The sequence below is a fragment of the Panthera onca genome, chromosome C1 (genome assembly GCF_046562875.1).
Source record: "Panthera onca isolate mPanOnc1 chromosome C1, mPanOnc1 haplotype 2, whole genome shotgun sequence".
NCBI lineage: Eukaryota > Metazoa > Chordata > Mammalia > Carnivora > Felidae > Panthera > Panthera onca.
The window spans coordinates 47,119,278-47,132,000 of record NC_138346.1 but is presented as its reverse complement, the minus strand read 5'-3'; the positions used below and the strand labels follow the sequence as shown (position 1 = coordinate 47,132,000).

The following is a 12,723-nucleotide window of genomic DNA, read 5'->3' as shown; positions in this document are numbered from 1 at the left end:
GATTCTTGCTTTAAATGGAGCCACATGGAAAAGGCCACATGGTGTGTCTGTCCATTTGTCTTTATGTGATGCTTGTGACTGAAGCAATCATCTTATAATATTGAGACCTACCTGAGATAAAGACTATCTGCTATAAATGATAGAAATAAAATGACAGGGGAACCTGGATTTGTGTTGAATTAACTGGTCTTGAAGCATATTACCTCTGTGCTTTGTACAGTAAGATAATATAATGAAATAAGTAGCCTCATTATCTAAGCTAGTTGGCTGTGGTTTTGTCCTACACCCAGCCAAATGTAACCTGAGAGTTATTTTGCTTTTATTACTTTCACAAACTGCTTATTAACCAATTTTTTTCAACTGTTTTGATAAAGGATGCTTGGGGGATGAGAAAATAGTATCAGTACTACAAAGCCTACGTAAGAATCCCCTTTTCTCATCATTAAAACTGTTTTAACACTAAAATAATGCCTGATGTTTTGCTATTAGAGTCCGATTTTTAAAGTTCTTAAAAATAGTTTGTCTTTTGTTTTTTTTAGTTTTCATTTTTTAAGTAATCTCACTGCCCAAGTTGGGACTAAAACTCACACAGAGATCAAGAGTCACATGCTCTACTGACTGAAGCAGTCAGCGCCCCTACAAGAGTCAAATTTTTAGATTATGTTTTAGAAATATACCCAGGGTAAAGATAAAATATGGAAAACAATGAAGCAAAACATTCTGACCTGATAAGTAAATTAATATTAGAAACACAGGGTGATTCAAAAATAAAACAACAACAAAACACATCCTGAAATAACTGCAGACTATTGACTTTATTCGTGTTTACTTAAAGACTGGCAGTCCACTAGGGAAACATCTACTAGATCTGGCTCCTGTTACAGGAAGTCATATTTCCGGAGACTTGTGTAATGTGAAATTCCCTAATGTTAGTTAATAGGTCACATCATAACACTTATCTGTGTTTTAGATTGTGACAATCTCATTGATAAAAAACTTTGTTACTCTCTTTTACATTCGGAAGCAGTTGTCACATATGATTTTATAAAGCTGGAGAGTTTCTTCTAAGAATAATACATTAAAAGCTGTTCACTGTGTGAGCCTAACTGCTTGTCATGTATAATGTAAGAAATAAAAGTAAAGACAATCCCATAGAAAGGAAATGGTGACAATAGGGAGAAAGAGCGAATATCTTCATGTTATAACCCAAAAATAAAAACTGAAGTGGAGAGCATGATGATACAATTAGATACTATTAGAGATAAAAGAAACCATAGGGATAGGTATTTTTTAAGGAGAAAACTGAATCCCACAAACAGACCCCCCCAAAGTCTTACATTTGCAAATTGGCAGAACTTCAATTCAAACATGGGAATTGCGAACATTCAAGGAAAAGGCACCTGGTTCAAGAAAGACCCACTGTTCTTGCAAATATCTTCCTCTTTTTTCCCCTAAAGTGGATTTCAGGTTATTTACAATCTCTAGAAACTAACATTTCATCAAGTTCTAACTAGGGGATTTTATTCTCTGTTTTGGACCTATGTCCTATAAGTAAAATAAGTCAAGAAGAAACTCATCAATTAAAACAATTTAAAATCTTTAAAAATTTTTCTATGTTTATATCTTTAAAGAGGAAAAATAATCTCCCTTTAAATAATACTAAGAAATACTAATTCTTATTGCTAGTTAAGAGAGAACAGAGACCTGGGAAATTGAGAAGGAAAATTGAGAAGTGATGGGCAGGGAGAGAGGAGAATAAAGAGATAATTAGAAGTTATGAGTCGGGAAAATGTAAATATGTATAAATATTTCTAAAAATCTGTAAGTCAAGTCTGAAGAAAATATGATATAAATCTTCAAATACTAAAAATATAATGAACAAAGAGAAATCACGTAGAAACTCATAATAGAGGAAATAATGCCAAAGATTGTTTGTTATATATTTACCCATGATTACCAAAAGTCTTTTATAACAATATGCATGGAATTATATTGTCTAGATTTTACAGTTAAATTTGTAAGACTTTTTTTTTGCTGCTGTTCAGAAGTAGATGTCATTCATTTCTTTGAGTTTATCTTTCCTTATCAGAGTAACTCTGCTTCCCATACTAAGTTTATTTAAAAGCAAAGCATTTCACAACATACTGTATTCATGTCTTTTCTTTAGCAGGAGGAGGGGGACAAAAGTTGGTATTCTATATCAAACCAAAATGGAGGTTTCTGAGAATTCAGTTCTGCTTAACTACTGAAGCCAATAGCTTCAAATAGAAGGACATAGAAAAGATACAAATGAATACAATAAATACAGCTGTGAGGAGAAAGAACTGAATATATTAACTGTGGTTTTTTTCTATTATTATCAACATCCATATTTAAAAAGAGAACAATATTGAAAGATCTACAGTTGCTTCTATTTTTCCTACTTTTTATATTTGCTTTTCTAGGTATCCATTATAGAGCAAGATAGGAAAATGGTATTGCAGGACCATTGCTTCTCTATATAACTGTCTATCTATCTATTTATCTATCTATCTATCTATGTATCTATCTATCATCTATTATCTTTTGGTTATACAAATACTGTATTAATTCTAATGAATCTATTAACTCACATTGAATGTAACATCTATGATCAGAGGGTATACGTACTTTGGAAAAACACAGAAAAATGGTTGAGACCCTCCTAATAGGGTTCAAATTAAAACTTTGATTCATAGCTAATGCAATTCAGGTTGATATTACCTTTTTTTATTTCAAGAATCAATAACTAAAGTCTGGTCAAGTTTTCTAATTTCCCCTCAGAGTCTCCTGTCATCACAGATTTTGTCTCTGTTTAGACAAATATATTAGAAACTTCTCAATTTTCTGCTTCTGCTTATCTTAGTTTATATGAGAAAAGGACAGCAAAATGTTAGCCCATGTATGATGTGGGGGGCCCCAAGCAGACTGCCTCAGGATGGGCCACTTTGGCATAATGATTATTCTGAGCTGAAGGCAATCAACACCTTACGAGCTCAAGAGAAATTTTGGGATAACCTGGTGGTTCAGTCAGTTGAGCGTCCAACTTCAGCTCAGGTCATGATCTTGCGGTTTGTGAGTTCGAGTCCCACAGTGGGCTCTATGCTGACAGCTTAGAGCCTGGAGCCTGCTTTGGATTCTGTGTCTCCTTCTCTCTCTGCCCATCCCCCACTTGTGCTCTGTCTCTCAAAAATAAAAAAATAAATGTAAAAAAAATTTAAAAAAGAGAGAAATTTTTAATTTCTTTCCCAGAATAAGGGTTACTAGCAGAGATGAATTTTATCTTGAGTGACCTCAAGATTTGTATGGCAAGGCAAGCATCTAATTACCAAACATCTGTTCTTCTTATTGCTCTGTGAAGTACATTCCTTTCCTCTGAAGTCTCAGACTCCCTAGCTCAGGATGACATATATGCCTCATTTTGCCTGTCTTTGGAATTTCCATGTCTATATGGATTCCCCATACATACGATATTAAATTTTATTTTCTCCATTAATCTGTCTCACATCAATTTGATTCTTAGTCCAGCTAGAAGGATCTTTGAAGAGGAGGAAGCAGGTAACTTTCTTTCTGACTGGAAAAGTATTATGGTTCCAAATATTAGCTAAAGGTTTTGTTTAATCTCTATTTATTTATGTTGAGAGAAAGAGTGCTCACAATCAGGGGAAGGGCAGAGAGAGAGGAAGACAGAGAATCCGATGAAGCAGGATCTGTACTGTCAACACCCAGCCCAATGCAGGGCTCCATCTCATGGACCAAACCGTGAGATCATGACCTGAACCAAAATCAAGAGTAGGATGCTTAACAGACCGAGCCACCCAGGAGCCCCTATGAGCTAAAGATTTTATCCTGAAGTACAGTAAACATGGTGAACCAATAATGATCAGTTTTCTCACTCAGTGAGAGTAATTGCTGGTGAAATAAGTCCTCATATGGAAAAGTCCTGGAATTTATGCTTGTGCTCTAATGAAAACTATCTGGAGGTGTCTGAGCTTAGTTCCAGATTGAAACTGCAGCTGTTCGTGACTGTACCCATATGTTTAGATGACATCCTGAGTTCAACTTCTCTGAATCACCACTGTAAAGGAACAGGGAAACCCCAGGGAGCTGAATCATGGACTTCCAGGAACCATTAGCGTGTTGATCTTCAGCTACTTCAATTTAGACTATAAAATGTCAAACCCATAAAAGAATGAGAACTGTAGGCCCAGAGAATGAAAGGCAATTGGTGCCACTTCTTTTTTTACTCATAGGATCCAATAAATAGTTCTCTGTTTTTCTTGGTTCCTCCTCAACGAATGCTCATTATTTTACATTTTTACAAAAACCAGTTAGTCTGTCCAAATTGTCATTTCTTTTTCTCCCATCCAAATTCAGTCTAATACATACTCATATAATCAGGAATCCGATAACCTCTTCTTGTTAAATGCCCTACTTAATTCCTTTGATTGTAATTTTCTGAGAATAGAGAACAGAGTTTTGATTTTTTTGTAAGCTACTTTAAATATTAATAATTAAATTAATTTATACATTATTAAACTGTATGGCATTGCATACTTTTTGTATCATGCAAAGGACCTAATATATAAAAAGCATATTGAGTTAATACTCAGCTTTGAAGATATTAAAAATTGAATCTGCTTATTCAAGTATAATGATAGAACTGAAAGATATCTAAAAATGATTTAATCTCTCCCTTGGCTTTTCAAAAAGATCTTTTCTCAAAGATTTCTTTTTCGTTGGATAACTTTATGGGTTATCTCACACGAAAAACTTTATAAAGAGGAGCTCCTGGCTGTCTCAGTTGGTAGAGCACGAGACTCTTGATATCAGGGTTGTGAATTCAAACTCCACATTGGGTGTAGAGATTATTTAAAAATAAAAATCTTCAAAAAAAAACTTTACAAAGATGACTTCTTTTTTTTTTTTAATTTTTTTTTTTTCAACGTTTATTTATTTTTGGGACAGAGAGAGACAGAGCATGAACGGGGGAGGGACAGAGAGAGAGGGAGACACAGAATCGGAAACAGGCTCCAGGCTCTGAGCCATCAGCCCAGAGCCTGACGCGGGGCTCGAACTCACAGACCGTGAGATCGTGACCTGGCTGAAGTCGGACGCTTAACCGACTGCGCCACCCAGGCGCCCCCAAAGATGACTTCTTTATCTAGCCTTCTCTAGGACATATTATTACTTGATACTCTTTTTGATCCTAACTCTATATTCTGTTTTCTTTAGATATTTAATCACATCTCAGGTATGTCCTTCATGGTGAGATATAAGCTACTGAGATCTGAGGGAAATTAGGCTCCTTTCTAAAATACAAATACACACATGCACAGACATTTTTTATGCACATTTCTGGGCATCTATGGATGCCCACTCACTCTGTTTAATTGAGGCGTCCAGTACCTACTACAAGGAGAGACCGTCACTTGTATGTCTCTGGTTTCTGAATATGGAGATGATAATATGGAATGCAGATAAGTGGTAGTGGGGAGAGTAATGTTGATATAACAATGAAATGGCAAACAATGGTATTTCAAGGACTTTTTACTTTTTAAAGGGCTTTAATTAATGCATGCAAACTTAAAATGGCTTTAAATGAACTGACCATATATAGAAAACATTTAAAAAAAGAAATCTCTTGCCATGTGAATTGTGGCTAATTTAAGTTCTCCTGGATTAAACATCTTTCTTTAGTTGATACATTCATCAGCAATTCCTTAAGAGAAAACATACAAAGCATACACAAAAAGGTTAATCCTGGGAAGACTAAAATAGGAAAAAAATTATGGGCACTAAAAAAAAGGTTTAGGTGTTTCTAAGATAAATTGCTTATCTCACAATTTTTTGAGAAAGCACATTAACATCAGGATGTGGATGCACAATAATTTCTTTGTTGTGTACCTGCTTCCTATCCTCATGGACTGAACAACTATGCTAAAAGAGATTAAAACCACAGAACTCCAATAAGATATATAGAAATCTGAATAATGTACCCACTTTCACCTGATTATAAGACCAAATTCTAATGCTAAATATAAATTTTGTCTACAGCATTTATCATTTGGGATTATGTTTGCCTCAACTGGTATAAATAATTGAGCTTTGAGGTATTTCAAGCATCTTAATTAATATACATGTAATTGGAGTCCTGGAAAGAAAGGAATGTGCCTAAGAAGGCAAATGGCATCAGATGGAAATGTGGATCTATACAAAGGAATGAAGATGCCAGAGCATGTAACTACATGGGCAAATATAAAAGATTTTTTTTAACATTTAAATCTCTTTAAAAGATAATTAGCTCATCAATTTGACAAATGTATCCTACTAATATAAGATGTTAATAAAATGAGTTTGGAGCATATGGCTAGTCTTTTTAGCTTCACAAATTTTCTGTACATCTAAATGTATTTAAGTAAAAAGTTTATTTTAAAAAGATGACTAATTGAAACCAGAATAAATTTATAACATGTAAGGAAACAAAGTATATGGCAACAATAGCACAAAGGCCAGGGAAGGAAAAGTAGAAGTACACTGTTTGAAGTTTCTTGTACTATTAGAGAAATGGCTTAACATCTCTTGAAAGTAGAATGGGATGAGTCAAAGATGTGTACTCTCAGCCCCCAAACAACCACTAAAATAACAACGAATGATAGCAAATAAACCAACAAAGGCAATAAAATATTATCATACATAATACTGAATTCAAAAGACCCCAAGTAAGTAAAAAAGAAAACAAAAATAGTTAGGACCAATAGAACAACAGCTAAGTGAGAGACATGAATTCAAACCTATCAACGATCACATCAAATATAAATGCTCTAAGCACTGTAATTTAAAGGCAAATATTTCCTGATTGAGTAAAGCATCAAGACCAGATTATATATTGCCTAAAAGTCCATTTTATTTATGAACAAACAAGTGAAAAATGAAAAGATCTTAATATAGACATAAAAGAATAGAGAATGTACAAACCACTAATATCAAGAAATGAAGGTTTCACATTATTACAGATTCTAGTATAAGGAAATAGTCGTATGCGTATAAATTTGACAACTTAGATAATTGGACCAATTTCTTGAAAGACAAACTACCAAAGTTCACTCAAGAAGAAATGAATAATCTGAATAGCTTATAATTATTTTTTATTGAATTTTGTAATTACAAACCTTTCCACAAAGAAAATTTCAGTCCCAGATGGTTTCACTGATGAATGCCACCAAACATTTAAAGAAGACATAATACAAATTTTACATTAACTACTCCAGAAAATTTAACAGAAGGTAAGGAGTACTTGCCAATTCAATCTGTAAGCCCTGAATTACCCTGATACCAAAACCAAAAATGACAATATGAATAAAAAACATTAGCCTCCAGGACAGCAGTATCAGGTAAAAATAGGTTCCAGTTTGCATCAGGAAACAAAACAGGAAGATCCTGTTTTCAGTTTTTAAAACTTAGGTATCCAATATTATAATATTTGTACTTTTATTCTATTGAGAAAATATAAAAGGAATATTATCATGAATCTAGAATTCTTCACACTGAATTCTTTTTTTTAATATGAAATTTATTGTCAAATTGGTTTCCATACACTGAATTCTTTTTAATAGTTTTCTGTTTTTATTTTTTATTGTGGTAAAGTAGATATACCATGAAATTTGCTATTTTAACCATTTTTTTAACATCTAATTTTGAGAGAGGGAGAGAGAGAGAGAGAGAATGAACAACTGGGGAGGGACAGAGAGACAGAGGGAGGGAGAGAATCTCAAGCAGGTTCTATGCTGTCAACACAGAGCCCGACATGCTCAAGCTCATGAACCATGAGATCATGACCTGAGGTGAAATTAAGAGTTGGAGGCTTAACTGAGCCACGCAGGTGCCCCTGCTATTTTAACCATTTTTAAGTGTACAACTCAGTAGCATTAATTACATTCACAGTGTTGTACAATCATTACTGCTACCAACTGCTGAAATTTCTCATCACTCCAAACAGAAACTCTGTATGCATTAATCAGTAACTCACCATTAATCCCTTCCTCTAGATGCTGGTAAACTCTAATCTACTCCCTGGCTCTATGAATTTGTCTATTCTGGATATACACATGGAACTATATACTATATGTTCTTCTGTGTCTGGTTTATTTCACTTTAGCATGCTTTCAAGGTCCATTCTTGTAGTATGAATCAGAAATTCATTCATTTTACATTCATGCATATTTGAAAATAGTTGGCACAAAAAAGAGCAAGAGTAGGCATATGATATTTTAATATAATCATTTTGATTCATTTTGTAAGATAATTTGAAGTTTCCTAAATGAATTTTAAAAATATCAAAAGTTTGCAACAAACACTATTATTCTGAAGGCTCATCCCATTACTAAAGTTTACTCCATTTTTAAGTCTTGTAAAGAACGAGGTGATGCTTAGAGATGGGATAATATGGGATTTGAGGCGAGGATAGACATTGATATGAATCATGAAGAGGAGAGATAAACTGAGGTTGGCAGCAGAGTGGTGGTGGCACTGAGGGTGTGGTACAGTTGAAGGATGCCAGTGACAAATTATGCTGGTAATAAAAACACTACATTTTATTAGTGCCATATTGATTGATACTTTCACATTTCTGATGTTGAAATAGTCTAATCAACAACATATAATATTTATTCAGTCTACAGAGAATGCTACTATGCTATTATTACATTTTGATTAGGGAATTCCTTGCAGTAAGTCCATGTCACCTCAGGGAACTGTGGTCCACCAGACAGAACAATTGGAATAGAAATACTGCATCACTGGCACTTCTACTATGGATCACGGTGTCCTTTTACTCTTTTGTCTTTAAAATCAAATGTGTTTGTTCCAATTAAGAGAGAACATAGGATCCCAAAGGAAGTCCTAAAGAGAGATGAACATAGCAAATTTGACATGGATCCAGTGCTTTTTGTTATTGGTTCTGGAAAGAAGAAATGTGGCAATGATTAGGTCATCCTTAGCCTTTTGGTAGTTGAATCCTAAATTTTGGTTCTACATGACACCTGCCACTTGGAGAAGAAGTGAAGACAAGGAAAAAAGAGTAGTGGGAAGACTGGGCTCCTGGCGATGATACATCACACCAAGAAACCAGTCATGGAGGATTTCAGAGACCTACTAGAGAAAGAACTTTCTGGAATAACTTGCAACATTTCTTCATTTTGATGAAATTTAATATTCAGAAACAAGGACTTTAATAGTCACTCAATTTCTTGAATTCAGATATCTCCAAGGCACAAACAAAAAATTATAGCTTTGGTATATTTCTATAAAAGGTATAATACATTTAAGAATATTTTTTGTTTTTAGGTGCTCTTGGATGGCTCAGTGGGTTAACTGTCCGACTCTTGATTTGCGCTCAGGTCCCAATCTCACAGTTTGTGACTTTGAGCCCTGTATCAGGCTCTGTACTGACAGTGGGGACACTGCTTGGAGTTCTCTCTCTCTCTCTCTCTCTCTCTGTCTCTCTCTGTCTCTCTCTCTCTTTCCCCCTCTCTCTCTCTGACCCTCTCCCACTCTCTCTCTCTCTTTCTCTCAAAATAAGTAAATAGACTTTAACAACAACAAAAGAACATTTTTGTTTTTAAAAAGACAAATCTGTAAATTAATTTCCCAAGTTAAATGTTTTAGATGGAAAATAAAAACGGGAGGGTGCTAGAGTCAGGCTTTACTGAAATAGGTGAATAATAGTACAGTTCTTAAATCATGTTTACATAGCAAAAATAAATTGTTGATATAATTAACTTATTTTAACCAATATTACCATTCAACTTATTTATGTATACTAATAAATAAGGTATTTTTTAAAAATCCTATTCTAAGTACTTCCCTTCCCTTTTCATATTGTTTCTCCTGCCCTTTATTCTTTTATTTTGCAAAGATTTTTACTTTGCACTTTTTTTCCTGCTAATTAGGTAGTGATCTGAGTTGAAATGTGTCTTAAAAGTTTGTGACACTGAATTTAAACCAACCATTTCTAAAGAATATATAGCATTTACTATTTGGTCAGTTGCTAGGTATTCTGAGAATAAGTAAAGCCTTTTGAACTTGGCCTTTTCTTCCAGTAGTTACTCATCTTGTCCAATTATCTTTTGAATTTGAATAATATAGATAAAATAATGGTCAGGAAATTAATTCTCATGAGAAGAGTAACTTAATATTATAAAAAGTATAGTTTAATAACACAATTTCCCACTTCATAGATTATTTTATTTTTAAATTTAGCAAAAATGTTTATAAAAGAAGATTCTAGTCAGAGTAGTTGTATGACCAACAATCAAGTGAAGCCTAGAGTTACAATCAGACCAGCAAGCACCAACTGATGGCATAATCCATTTGAACAGGAGCCACATTTTGATCTAGTCTATTGAATGTAAAACAAATACTTAAGGTATCAGACCATACCTTTAAAAAAACAAAAACAAAACAAAACTTGTGCCATTCAGCAAACCTAATGGAAAGAGGAACCAAACAGTAATATGTATGTCATTAAAGTTCTCCAACAACATTCTTTAATTTTTTAATTAAAATTTTTTTTTAATGTTTTTATTTAATTTTGGAGAGAGAGAGAGAGAGAGAGAGAGAGAGACAGGGCACGAGCGGGGGAGGGGCAGAGAGAGAGGGAGACACAGAATCCGAAGCAGGCTCCAGGCTCTGAGCTGTCAGCACAGAGCCCAACGCAGAGCTAGAACCTGTGAACTGCAAGATCATGACTTGAGCCAAAGTCGGATGCTTAACGGATTAAGCCACCCAGGTGCCCTTCTCCAAGTATTTTAAAGTTTTGCTTTTACATCTGTAATGTTAATTACCAGTATTTACATTAATATTTAACCCCTTTGATCCCTATGAGTATCTTATATAATTTTATTAACCCATAGGCTCTGAATTAAATTGCATACTCCGATACATTTTCAAAGACAGTATTCATTTTTTAGTTTAAAGATTAGAGGAGATATAGATAAAATGTCTTGAAATAATCATGCACTAGAATGATGAATTAAAAACAATCTAAAACTGTTTTTGGAAAGGATTTTCTTAGGTTTAAAAACTTTGCAGTATCTCAAAATTGACATGTTTCCCTTCTGATGTAAATACTATGCCTTTATACATAAAATATAACTCTCTGGGCTGTAGATTTCCTGCTTGGGTTCTGCCCTCTGTGTTTATCACACAATTTACAAAGTCATTTTGTGACTAATTTCCAGAGCACTGAGTCACACTGTGGCTGTTGCTTATCTTTTCTTTTTTTTCCTACATGGCACTGTTTGGCCTTCATTTTTTGGTATTACTTACACAAATGAGCTTTTTCCATAATTAAATAACTTTGTCTTATTATAGTTCGGTGGTTGTGTACTTTTATATTATGTGCTTTTATTGGCTACCAGAAGCAAATTTTAATGTGTCATAACCAACATGAACATGATAGTACATCATGTAGGTATGTGATCTATTGCTTTAATTAACATCATTGTACTACAAATAGTGAAATGATATATATTCTTATTTAAGTATCTTAGAATGTGAGTTTTATTCTTTGAAGGCTTGTAAAGTATTTCCTTAGAGAGATTAGTTAATACAGGCATAAAATATTTAATTTAGTTTACAAGAATTCTAATGTTTATGCTTCATTTTAACTACCAACAATTAAAAGTAATGGAAGAAGGTTCTTTAAACATAAGGCTGCCAGGGAGTCTCTCAATCATATTTCTTTATATGTTAATATATACTATTTAAAAGTAAACCAAATCTTCAGAAAATTCCAATTAAACACACAATTAGTAACAAATTGCTACCACAAGCTAAGAATTACAAAAAAGACTACATCTCACCAACTTCTTACAAAAATGTTCAAGGTCTTCAAGCATAAATATATACTGCATATATATTTGCATTAGAACTAAATGCAAAGTGCTGAGAACTTAGTTTTGCACTGAAATATGAGTTTACTTTGTTTACAGAGAAGAGTCAATTTTCATTATAGGGTTACAGACAATGGTCCTCCCCTACCAGCCTTTACCTCTCAGTACCCTGTTCTTCTCCCAAGAAAAAATAAATAAAGGTTATTTCTCATGGGCTAGAAAGTATATTGCCAAGTACTCACGAGTCAAATCTCTGAAGAAAGTTCTTGGAAAGATTTTTTTTCAAAGCGGAGTTGAGGTTATTTTGTTTTCCCTTCCAGGCACTGAAGAGAAGATTTATCTTTTCTACTTCTTTTAAACAGATCAAGAAACTGGGGAGTGGAGAATAGTGAAAGAAATGTAATCTGATCCTACTAGCAGTGAAAGGGCGAGGTAAGAATTTGATGATTATGTAGCCCAAAGTCGCTCCTGTCTATTGGAGCAAAGAGGGAGCCCCAGAGCTGGTTTCAGAGATCACAGGCAGTTGGGAATAGCCAGGCTTCCTGTTTAGGTCACTCCAATAGTATTTAGGCTAATTTCGCCAAGCACTTCGAAAGGCTTTTCTATTATGGACAAAATGAAGGAAACAGAATTCAGAATTACTGTTCTTGAAGAACTGTATCTTTCACTTTCCAGGATTCTTTTTATAATCAGTTAAAAAAAGAAAAAAACACTTTTCCCCTCAGAGCTATATATTTTTACAATATATATTTACTATTACATTGTTACTTAATAAAATGACCTCTTTTTCCAGTTTGTTTTTTCTTCAAAT

At 33.9% G+C, this 12,723-nt stretch overlaps 1 protein-coding gene across 9 annotated transcripts in view; it reads right to left on the bottom strand.

Annotated features, from left to right (window-relative positions):
• The window catches only part of TFPI (tissue factor pathway inhibitor), a 105,359-nt gene that overhangs the window by 58,438 nt on the left and 34,198 nt on the right, over window positions 1-12,723 (bottom strand). For 6 of the 9 annotated variants that reach the window (XM_081796361.1, XM_060622301.3, XM_078451115.2 and 3 more), the window contains one exon: window positions 12,155-12,514. The exons of 2 other annotated variants lie outside the window; for them this stretch is intronic. The gene's annotated coding sequence lies outside the window, so the exon portion shown is untranslated. The remainder of the gene's footprint in view (window positions 1-12,154; window positions 12,515-12,723) is intronic. One more of the 9 variants, XM_081796359.1, reaches the window with a different exon arrangement.